Source organism: Oratosquilla oratoria, chromosome 3 (assembly GCF_046742065.1).
Source record: "Oratosquilla oratoria isolate Oo_2021 chromosome 3, ASM4674206v1, whole genome shotgun sequence".
Taxonomy (NCBI): Eukaryota; Metazoa; Arthropoda; class Malacostraca; order Stomatopoda; family Squillidae; genus Oratosquilla; species Oratosquilla oratoria.
The window spans coordinates 61,742,550-61,755,049 of record NC_134779.1 but is presented as its reverse complement, the minus strand read 5'-3'; the positions used below and the strand labels follow the sequence as shown (position 1 = coordinate 61,755,049).

Below are 12,500 nucleotides of genomic sequence, written 5' to 3'. Positions count from 1 at the left end.
TAGGAAGAGCTTACAGATATGAGACCTTTTGGTCCGTAATTAGAGAAAATGTACCGCTTTTGGTTTTAGATTCATATATTGTTGACCTTCGATGTATATTGTCGAGTTTTGACTCGAAATTTCCTTTCATGTCATCTAACATAAACAGCTCGTGCATAATCAAGTAAAATCTGGTACGATGACTATATATCAATTCTGTAATTTATCTATATATCATATTCAAAGTAAAACTTAGTGTAATAAAATATTTTCTTTAAACATATGGCTCAAAATGAACAGAAGCTGTCATTACTGAAAAGAAGAGAGAAAAAAATATGAAAGAATAAAAAGGTTTGTGCCATTTTCCGTTCATGTTACATTTGCACACCTGATCACTGGAACGTCTGGTAGTACAATCCGTTTACAGATGAAAGATCCAGAGAAAGTCAACACATGAAACAGCCCCTCTGATCAAGCACGAGCCGAGAGTACCATACTGCCCAATTGGAAAATGGCCCTTATGAGAAAAAAAAAAAAAAATCATATCGCTTAATGTCCGAGTCCTCCGGTACACTTGCACTGACACACACGTGTATGTCGACACTCACGCACATGTACAATCGTGTCTGTACACACGTACACGAACATGAACAAGCACGCGTATTTGTACAGTGATGCACTCGTATGTAGGCAAGCAAATACGCTCCCATCACACACACACGCGCGCGCGCGCATACACACACACACACACACACACACACACACACACACACACACACACACACACACACACACACACACACACACACACACACACACTCACACACATTCTCTCTCTCTCTCTCTCTCTCTCTCTCTCTCTCTCTCTCTCTCTCTCATACATACATAGGTACATACATATATATATATACATGCAAGCATACTGTACACACGTGCATATATGTACATACACGCATGCATACACATATACACACACATCAGCCACTCATTCGGTCTCCCACTCACCTTCCCTCCCTGACTCACCCAGTCGCTCGTTAACTCTGCATATTTCCGCAAAGATTAGATTGCCCCCTCCATGCAAATCAGCACGCGTCAAGCTAATAAGCAATCGGGGGACTACAAGCAAGCAACAAGGCAAGCAAACAATCGAGCTGCTTGTAAGCAGCCCGGCAGCAGCCGAGCAATCAAGGCAGAAGACCAGGCAACTCGAATTGCTCCAGGGTGTTGTTGATGGCAGGCGAACCTCAAGGATTTGTTGGTGGAGGCATGTCAGGTGGATGAGAAGGCTGTGTTTTCTTTCATTTGTTCTCCTCTTCTTCCTCCTCCTCCTCCTCCATACCCTCCTTCTTCTCCATACCCTCCTTCTCCTCCATACCCTCCTCCTCCTCCTCCTCCTCCTCCTCCTCCTCCTCCTCACCCTCCTCCTCCTACTCACCCTTCTCTTTCTACTCCTGCTCCTAGTCCACCTCCTAGACCTCCTCCTCCTCTTCCTCCTCCTCCTCCTCCTAGAGCTCTCACTCTCCTCCTCCTACTCACCCTCCTCTTCCTACTCCTACTCCTAGTCCTTTTCCTCCACGTCCTTCTACTCCTCCTCCTCCTCCTCCTCCTCCTCCTACTACTACTCCTACTCCTCCTCCACTTCCTCTTGCTCCTCCTCCTTCTATCCCATCCTCCTTGTTTTCTTTCTATTCGTTCTTCTCTTCCTCTTTCTCCTCTTCTTACCCTCCTCCCGCTCTTCTTGCTTTTCCTCTTCTTCCGCCTCCTCCTCCACCTCTTCCACTGCCTTCTCCTCCTCCTCTTCCTCCTTTCTCTTCCTCCTCTAGCTTCTTCTCGCAGATGCACCTCCACATCAGACATGTAAACACTTGATAAGTATAGAATTCTAGTTAGAACTGCTCCTCTACGCACAATGAATAAACAACTAAAATATTTGATTAAGTCTTCCTCGTAGTCAATTAGTAGAAATATGAATAACACACTTATTTTATTTTCTCATCAATACAGGCTTCTTTTGCTAAACGAGTTACATGACTGGAAATGCACTCCGTTAATTCTGGACATGAAATATCGGGGAGAAAATATCAATCAAGGTTAACAACTTTAATGACTGTATATTGAATAGTGTTCTGAATTAGTACCAACTGAAATCGGTGACCTTAGTGAAAACAAGAACTTGTGCACACTTATGAATGCGCGTGTGTATGCTCATATGTACATACGCACACGCAGGCGCACACACACACACACACACACACACACACACACACACACACACACACACACACACACACACACACACACACACACACACACACACACACACACACACACACACACACACACACACACACACACACACACACGCACACACACACACACACACGCACACACACACAAACACACGCACAAGGATATGTAAACACACTTTGGAGATGAAGGAAGACTGTTTGAGAGTGGGGGAGACAAACAACAAGAGAAATAATGAGGGAAAGATAGAAGAAAAGTAATAAAACAAATTAAAAAGAAAGAGAAGGAAGAGAGAGAGAGAGAGAGAGAGAGAGAGTGAGAGAGAGAGAGAGAGGGAGAGAGGAAGGGGGAGAACGAGGGAGAGAGGGAGAGATAGAGAGGGAGAGGGAGAGAGAGAAAAAGAGAGGGAAAGAGCTTACAGCTCAGCTCATGCTGGTTCCTTCTTTGGGTTCTGACCTCTCGACTTTGAATTCTGCAAGAAACTGATCCAGTCTTGAATCGTCTTTGCAATCCTCCTCTGAAACTATATCAAGCACAAGGAGGATATATAGTCCCTGGCAAACCGGCCAGGTATAGTTCCGTTAATTATCTTTGTTGTGAATAACGAAACTCTAAAGTCTTGAGTTCACTGGACAGATTACTATAAGAACATAAGAATGAAAAAGACTGCAAGAAACCATAAGGGCTACACTAGACAGCTCCATATCCATCACCATCTGCCATCCCCATCCATAAAGTTGTCTAACCGTTTCTTAAAACAATTTATAGTTTCTGCGCTTATGTTATAATAACATTACCCCTGGGGTATGTATAGTATATATATGAATATATATATATATACATATATATGTATATATATGTATATATATATATAATATATATATATATACGCATATATATGTCATACGTTCTTATTTTTTCAACAAATTCGAAGCACAGTTTGGCCTTATTCTTAATCCTAAATGATACAATACCAAACAAAACATATATATGAATGAAATTCCTCCTGAAAAGATTATGCTATATCATAATAGTACTAGTTATAATGTTTAAATGAACAAGAGATAATATCGTAAAGTATTACTAATTAACACAAACTGGAAATACAAGCTTAAAATAATGGCGGGATACTGATGAAAAACCAACTGAGGAAAAATGTTGAATTATTATTCATTGAATGTTCATGAAAGTCTATAATCTTTCATATCGTTAATCTCGAAAGTATCCTTTCTCTACAGTGGCTCTTGGTTATGAATTTACATTTCTATTTCAAGATATTTTCTAACATTACCTCGCCTATTTTTTGATGAATATGGAAGAACCTAATTAGATATAAATTATAAATGTATCCATTACTCAAAATAAACCTTAATTTTCCTTTTATTTGCACGTAATATTTATATCTTATTATTGAATAGAAACGTTAATTTGCAACGTCACTTTTCATGTTGAACTTCTCTTTAGCAACGTGCAGATGATATTGACTTTGACGTCTATTTCTTAGTTTAGCCCATTCCTATCTCGCCTTGAATTGGATTGCATTCTAATGGCCCCTCGATATCTCCACTACCTCCGTAATAACGAGTTGTTTACATTATGTCCTGTCCAATAACTTGCTATTAAGGGATAAAAGAACACCTCACAACACTGAGATTGGTATGTCTATCATCCATACTGATGTTTTGTTTGCAAGTCTTAATGTTGAATTCTTGTCGTGAGTGTCATTTCTTTGAATATGGGTAACAGCTTGTATTACACATTCATTACGCATTTCAATATATTTATTCTTTGGCTTCTATAAACTGCTTTTTAATCATGAGGTTTGTGATCCATTTTAGTTCAACTGTACCTCTTTTATATGCGTACACAATACTTAGCAATTTGACTCTCGGAAACTTTGCTTGACTGGGTTTCATTTCCTAGATGGAAGGAAATAAAAATAGAAATTGTATGTCTATTTTCAAAGTAAAAGGATCTATCAAAGTGGCTAGCTTTAGCGATGTTGAAGATTGCCCTTGATGAATGAAATTATCAAGCATCAGTTAAACAAATAATTCAATAAATAAACGAATAAATAAATAAACACACAGATGAATAAATAATAAACGAATTGATATTGAATGACTAAACGTAAAATCCTATAACATGTATGAGACTTGGGTCTAGATTAAGTAGCATAGACAACATCCATAGGATCTATGATTAAGGGAGAAAAATGTAATAAAATATTCGTAAAGTGATGCGTCATGACCCCGTGTATTATAACTTGCATCCCCCACACGTGACTTGTCTCCCAAAAATCTTTAATTCGTCTTCATTTGACATCTATATTTTCTCCTAATTCCCTTTTATGCATCTGCTGATGATGACCACATTTAGTGGCCGTAACATACAGAACCTATAGTGCTTCTGATTTTCTTTTCTTCCAGTAGAGGGCTTTTAGTATATAAATCCAATGGAAATCCTAAAATAATTTCCCTGGGACAAAGCTCCCTTATAATTGGAAACTTTTGAGGTTGTATTTGCTTCTCCTTTGAATGGTATTTTTACTTCTTAGTCACACTCACTTCACTTATCCCTCCTGCACGCAAAGAACAACTGAGACAACTTCTGTCTTTCCGTTTCGTTTAGCATTAACGCTCGTTTCCTGGTCTGTCGTATACCCACAGGCTATTTCCGTTGTGTGGTTCCTGTGTTGTTCAAATGGCTACAGAGAACCCGTTCTTCGGCCTGGTAATTTTGAAAGAAGAGGTGGGAGGCTACCAAGCCGCATTTTATTAATTTATTAAGTAATTAATTAATTTATTATTTACCTTTTTTATAGATAAAAGGTGGTTTTAAAGATGTCAAAAAGAAGATTCATTATGCGTTCGAAAGATTGTGTCAAGAGTAGTTATTTATTTTTCTCTTTTCTAAGTTTATGTCTGAATATTTGTGGGGAAGATATCAACCATGCTCGAATAAATTGTTATAGTTTAGGTGGAATAGCCACAGGAGTGATCAAAGAATGAGTTATACGGTGTAGTTTGGACAATTGAGTTATATAGCTTTTGGTGTTGGTGTTGATGATGGCGGTGATGGTGGTAGGGCTCCTGATGGTGTTGGTGATGGTGATTTTGGTGTTGGTTAATGTGGTGATGTTAGTGATTGCGCTAGTGTTGGTGGTTGAGATGGTGTTAGTGATCGTGGTAGTGATAGTGATTTGTAGTTGTGTTAGTGATTGAGGTGTTAGTGATTATAGTGGCGTTTGTGATTGCAGTAGCGTTGGTGACTGTGATGTTGTGGGTAATGGTGATAGTGTTGGTGATGTTGGTAGCTGTTGTAGTGACTATGGTTGTGTTAGTGATTGAGATGTTAGTGATAATAGTGGCGTTTGTGATTGCAGTAGCGTTGATGACTGTGATGTCGTGGGTAATGGTGATAGTGTTGGTGATGTTGGTAGCTGTTTTAGTGGTATGAAGGTGGTGGAAGGTGGTGAAAGATGAAAGTATTAATATGTTTCCTGATATCGATACTGCTGCCGAATTTGGAAAGCCGAACGAACGTCATACTGGAGAATCGAGAGCTGGAACGTCCCATTGCCTTCGCAAATGTGCTTCGCCGATTTGTCATTACAATGCTTCTGGCCAATCCCTTTCCTCCTTTTACTGCGTTGTTGACCTGTTTTCCGAGCGCTGTCATGAATACCTGCGCAAGCTCCCTGTCAAATGATTCAGCATCGCACGAGTCATTGGAAGATTTTTCCAAAACATACGTATATACTTGCACCCACGTACGTAGCCCCCACCATATACACCATATACACGCACACTTACATGCGTAGATGCACACATACATACAAACATACATACATACATACATACATATATACATACATATATACACACACATACAAATACACATGCTCACATACATGCACATACACACAGTACATATATGCAGTACATACATACATACATACATACATACATACATACATACATACATACATACATACATGTATACATACATACATACATATATACATACATCATGCACACTAAGGCTGTATTTGGAAAAACAGTTACAATGTAGGGACACCGTATGAAACCGTGTGATCAACAGAGATCCATAAATAGGAGTGCTCCGGAGTGAGCAAGGACTGGATCCACTGCTACTTATTGAAGATGTTCCAAGACGGTGGAACATTGTTTACCTTATGCTAAGTTAGTTACTGAAACTGAAGAGAGCTGTTCAGCTATATCTGGCTGATCACAACGAACTTCCAAATATCACTTCAAAGGAATAGGAAATAATTGAAAACCTGCTTACTGCCCCAGACCATTTTATCGGTTTATTGTAGATGTGAGTGCAGAGTTATGTTGTTTATCGAGAGTTTTTCCCAATGTATGTACTTTGGAAAGACTTTCCAAAATTAGTGACAAGGATCATGGAATCCAAACTACAAAAGAGGAGCTGCTTTCATCGCTTCGTGAACGTTTTTTCTCTGAAAATGGACTTGATATTATGAAGGAACGACTATACATCTCAACAACAGCAATGGATCTCCGTTTTAAGCTACACTTTTTAAGTCTAAGTGACAGAAGAAGAGGACAAGGAAAGAGATGGTTTTTAGAGGAAGTGCTGAAAAACAGGGAACAAATTAAAAAAAAAAAAAAAAAATTGAGGGCATGAAGGACAATGAAATTAGTGGGACACATTCAGGTAGTGATAAAGAAGACACTTTTGTGCAATACTTTAATGAAACAGCAAGTGGAACTGAAACTAAAGTGGAAGATGACATTAAAGGAAAGATGCCTCAAGAGAAAGATGCATCTCTAGTTGATGCTGTGGAAGGAGTTGATAGATATAACTTCCTCTTTTAGCAAGAGAAAAATGTCCTCTCAAGTATTGGGACAAAGAGGACAAGTTACCAACTCTAAATAGAATTTCTAGAAAACTCATGTCAACACTAGCATCATCAGTATATTCAGAAAGACTTTATTCGGAATATGGCAATTTTTTTTTAAGAAAAGCGTTCACAAAGGCTACCAAAGCGTTGTGAAATGCTGCTTTTCATCCATCACAACAGTAGAAAGTTTTTCATTAGTAGGCCTGTTGTAGGTTATTACTGAATATTGTTAAAATGTCACATAGGAATTAGACCAATTTGTGTTTTCGCATGCCAGTACTAGTTATATTTTAGTTGATATAGAGATTTATGTTTCATGTAATTCCAAGGTGAAAATTAATTAACAACTACCGGTGTTTGGTTCTTTGTGTAAACAGCTAGATTGAGAAGTATTAAAATACATATGACTTTCATTGGAGTTTATAATTTCCTAGTCAGTCCAACCATATAGGGTAATAGTAAAATTTACACAAATTTGATAAATAAAATTATTTCATTGATGCATGCATATAATTTCAATATTTTCCTACAAAATTTTGAATAAATTCTCCACAGGAAAAATATAAACTGTGAATTTTGTAAAATAAATATTCAGTATGTATCTAGATACTTAAATAGATTTTTTTTCTAAATTTTCTCATATAGCTTAGTTGACTGAATAAGATATATGCCGTATAATCCTGCCTATCCGGCCGGATGATAAAAATATTCGGTCGGATACCGGATACCAGGTAACTTCACTATCTGGCCCGGATATCCGACCGGATCGGATATCCGGTGCACCCTTGTACATAAATACATACATGTATATACATGTATACATGTATATATATATATATACATATATATACATATATGTATATATAGATATATAATATATATACATATATGTATATATACATACATATACATATACACATACATATATACATACATACATACATGTACACAAGGGTTATGAATTGAAAGAGAAAAACAGTTACACTGTAGGGAGACCGGAAGCGACCATGGAGCCAAAAGAGCCAAAGTATTTAGTCTGTGGTTTCCTGGAAGACCATTCCACACATCACTCTCTCGCATTTCTTAGCAGTCTGTCACCATTATCCACAATTTCCTACTACATAAGTTTACCTGATGGTTACATACGAGCGTATATGTCTACTACATACCTCCACGTACTTACGAAATATTAAAATGGACCTTCACTAATGTATTTTGCACAGCTGACATACATTTCATTTTTATCTCCTTCGTTATTCTGATCCTGATTGATCATTTTGAATCATATTTCTTGCAAGTTCCTTTGTTTCATATAATCTACCATTTCTCTCCATATGCCTCTGTGATTATAGTTGCATATGAGCAAAATATAAAAATACAGTATACACATTGTGTAATTGTATGTGCATGCTCTGCATATACACTATATGTTGATATGCATGTACATAAGAATTTGTTTATATGTATACATGTCTGTACATATATTAACATACGTATGTACTCGTATACGTGTTGATCTATGTATAAACATCCCTTGGAGAAAAAACTCTATTGTTTGTTACGAGTATTTACGGTTATAAACCTTAATAACAATGTAATAGTTTTGTTTTTTCTTTTAAAAATGGTAAAAGTAATGGAGATGTGTATGCTACAAAAGATAAAAGTATGGACTGATTTTTTTCATATGCGTACACTCGTGTGTGTGTGTGTGTGTGTGTGTGTGTGTGTGTGTGTGTGTGTGTGTGTGTGTGTGTGTATGTGTGTGTGTGTTTGTGTGTGTATGTGTGTATACAAACATGCATATTTACGTGTTTTTATGTATGTGTATATCCAAAACATACATATTCAATTACACAAAACATGTATATATATATATCTTCAATTTTTTTTTGTTCATATACATACATAAAAACGTATGCCTATGGGAAACAGAAAAGAAATGTACCACGAAAACTATGTCACTTGCTAAAATTTCCTTCTCTCTTTTCTCAGGCTTTTTGCCAAAATGCGTTGGCCGGGAACGAGACACGAGGGTCAAAAAAGACCCACAAGAAGACGAAAAGTCTTGCCCCAGATATGACAAGGGATGGCTCAAGGTAAGATTGCCGAGTGAAATTTCTTAGAAAAAATAAGAGACTTCTGAAAGTGTTTTTTTTTCTTCAGTGACGTTAACCAAAACAGAATCATGAAAAAGCTGAGTTTGTTTATTGCTTATATGACCGTTAGAAATAGAAAAGAAAATATACATAAATACTTAATTGTCATTAGTGAACAGAAATTGAATTTGGCTAAAATTCAAGTTAATGGCAAGAAAAAAACATTAGCTATAAATCATCTTTAAAGAATAGTTATTATCATATTCTGGAGATACACTGTAGAAGAAAGCTTATTTCTTTAAACAATCAACACCTCGAATGCATACATACGTATACCAAAGGCTTTTTCCCCCTTACACGGGAGGTAGCCAAAAGATAAGGCATAGAAACCACTCCCACCCATTTCATCCCCTACATACTCCACTTCCCTCTACCCTCTTCCCTCCCTCCCTCGAGTGCATCAATTTATTTATGTATGTGCTTTGGCTAACGCCAACCAATTTTATTCAGCTTCAATGGGACAAAACGGGGTCTCAGTTACTAAGACCACATTTGCATTGAAATTGAACCTCTATATATATACACACCCACACACAACCACACACATATATATGTATATATATTATATATATATATATATATATATATATATATATATATATATATAAGTTTGAAGAATAACTTGAATATTATGTTCCTGTTGTAACAGTGGGGGTAGGGTAAAAGCGTAATTGATAGAATACATTGTAAACAGAAACTCTGGTGAGGAAGGGAGGGAGGGAGAGGTGGCCTAAGAGTAGACGGAAGCGGATACTGGATCGTTATGAGAAAATGGAGGATTGATATTGAGCCGAGGATAAGAGAAAACGGAAGCTTGATGGGCGGGGAATCAAGAGAAAATGGAAACTGGAGCTTGGTAGTTTCGAGAGAAAATGTGAACTCGAGTAGTCGAACGGGGGAACACATTTGCATATATTGGCAGGAATTTAGAACATGGAGGCACGGGGCCCTTTTTTTTTAAGGAGAAAATGGAAGGGAATTTGATTGAATGGAGAGAGAAAATGGACTCTGGAGTGATGCAGTAGAGCGTCTAGGCCTCTTGCGTAGGATATGGGAGAGTTTTACCTCCTCTCAACACCTTAACACGTTTTATGGATTTCACTTTAGCATAAGACACTATAGCTTTACTGGTTTCCTGTTGATCAATATTCCGTTTTAGTATGGATATGTTCCTTAGTGGAACGAAATCAATTGAGGCTTGATGCTAAGAAAGATTTACATAATACGCAACGTTACTGAAATAGATTCAAGGTGCATTTTTTTTTCTTTTTTTAGATTTTTGGGTTTTAAAAGTCTTCATGCTGAAGAGGCATCTGGAAATTAGTGTTTTCTCGAAATTTTCAAAATACATATTTTTTTTATGTGCGGATTTCGGATTTGAAATATTTCATGCCGAAGATTCACATGGACATTAATATCTTCTCGAAATTTTCAAAATACTGTGGTAGGTAAACTTATCTCTTTCTGATCTTCGACAGTGAAAAATTAGGTGTCTTGGGTCAGGGCAGTGAGACCCAGAGGGGGCCGAGTAGGGGGGCCAACATGACATAAGTAATGGTTGTGGTGAAGAGAAAGTTAACCTCTTTTGTTTGTGGTTAACCGTGTTCATTAGCAGTCAGTGATTTACGGTGATTTTACCTGTATTGATTACTAGAGAGAAATCCAGAACTGAAGTGAGAATTGATGTACGTAGGTAGGTAGGTAGGTAGGAATAAAAGTTGGTAGAGGATGATGGGGAGGCTACACCAGAAGGCACCGAGTAGCTGCTGCCCAAACTATCACCTGTTTGTTTATGATTGAACTATACCTATGCATTTATTTATTTATTTTATTTATTATCATTTATATTGTTATAATCTTTATTTATCTATTTATCTATTCATTTATTTATATATATATATTTTTTTCATTCGACCTAGTAATGGAACAAAAGATCTACCGGCATGCTCCACCTTTGTAATCCTTTGTAATCCTTTACCCTATGCGTCTTTTGGGCTGTTGGAGTAGGTAACAGTTACTGCTGGTAATTGGAGAGGATTGAGGAATTTGAACCAAAAGCTAAACAAATGCCACCAACACACTATGGTTGGTAGGTCAGAGACTTTTGGACTAAAACAATAGATTCCATTTAGCTAAGGAGCAGATTTGGATCAAATTTGTGTCTCGGCCTGCCGGGAGCTCTCTTGACCTAATAGATTCAGTGACCAGAGATCCGCGGCCTCGCATAAACCGGCAAAAGTCCTGGAACCCTCGTATGGATGTATTCAGTCAGAAAGCCTGGACTTCTGTTTGCAATAACCATACCAGTAATGTTGAAATAGATAGTAGAAAATAATAGAAACAAAGCTAATGTCAGAATGGAAATGTATCGACAGCTACATAGTATATGCTCATATATGTATAGAGAATTATATTAGGTTATCATTGAGACAATGTCTGATAAAAATATATATGCAGTTCAGGAATTATACAGGAAAAATTGAAACAACATTTCCAGAAAGACTTTGGATATTCCAAGTATTTCTGACTCTAATGTATTCTAGTGTTTCATTCTTCCTAGTAGATATGTGATTATATACTTGTATATGAAAAGGCATATGTTTATGTATGTGTACAGTACACATAAGCAGATGTGTATTATGTTTATGTAGTATATACACATGAATATATATAGATATATATGCAATATGTATACATCAATATATATATATATATGTATAAACAAATGGAATTTGTGAGGATTCTGGAACACAGTAATAAGGTTTGATGACCATGTAAATGATATTTCGATTAAATAGATTAGAATAATTTTCAAGAAAGCTTATATTTTATACATTTAAACAAATATTATCATTACACATAGAAATGCTATTTTTTTCTAAATACAAAGTACTTCTTTATTCATATTTACTTATTATTTACTTAGTAATATAAATGTAAGATACCATTTACAGGCGCTGGTGCGCGCGCGCGCACACACACACACACACACACACACACACACACACACACACACACACACACACACACACACACACACACACACACACACACACACACACACACACACACACACACACACACACACACACACACATACACACACACACACACACACACGATGGCGCAGTTGGTGCAGTTGGTAGAGTTCCCGAATGCAACTACGGAGGACCGAGTTCAAATCCCGACCAGGGCGGGAAATAATTTCAGTATCGCTGCGTTGCGGG

The 12,500-nt window shown here is 37.2% G+C and overlaps 1 long non-coding RNA gene across 1 annotated transcript in view; it reads left to right on the top strand.

Annotated features, from left to right (window-relative positions):
• LOC143019686 (uncharacterized) overlaps positions 1–12,500 on the top strand; it is a 204,770-nt gene that overhangs the window by 86,642 nt on the left and 105,628 nt on the right. Inside the window, exon 2 of the long non-coding RNA XR_012965854.1 lies at positions 9,110–9,213. This is a non-coding gene — a long non-coding RNA (uncharacterized LOC143019686). The remainder of the gene's footprint in view (positions 1–9,109; positions 9,214–12,500) is intronic.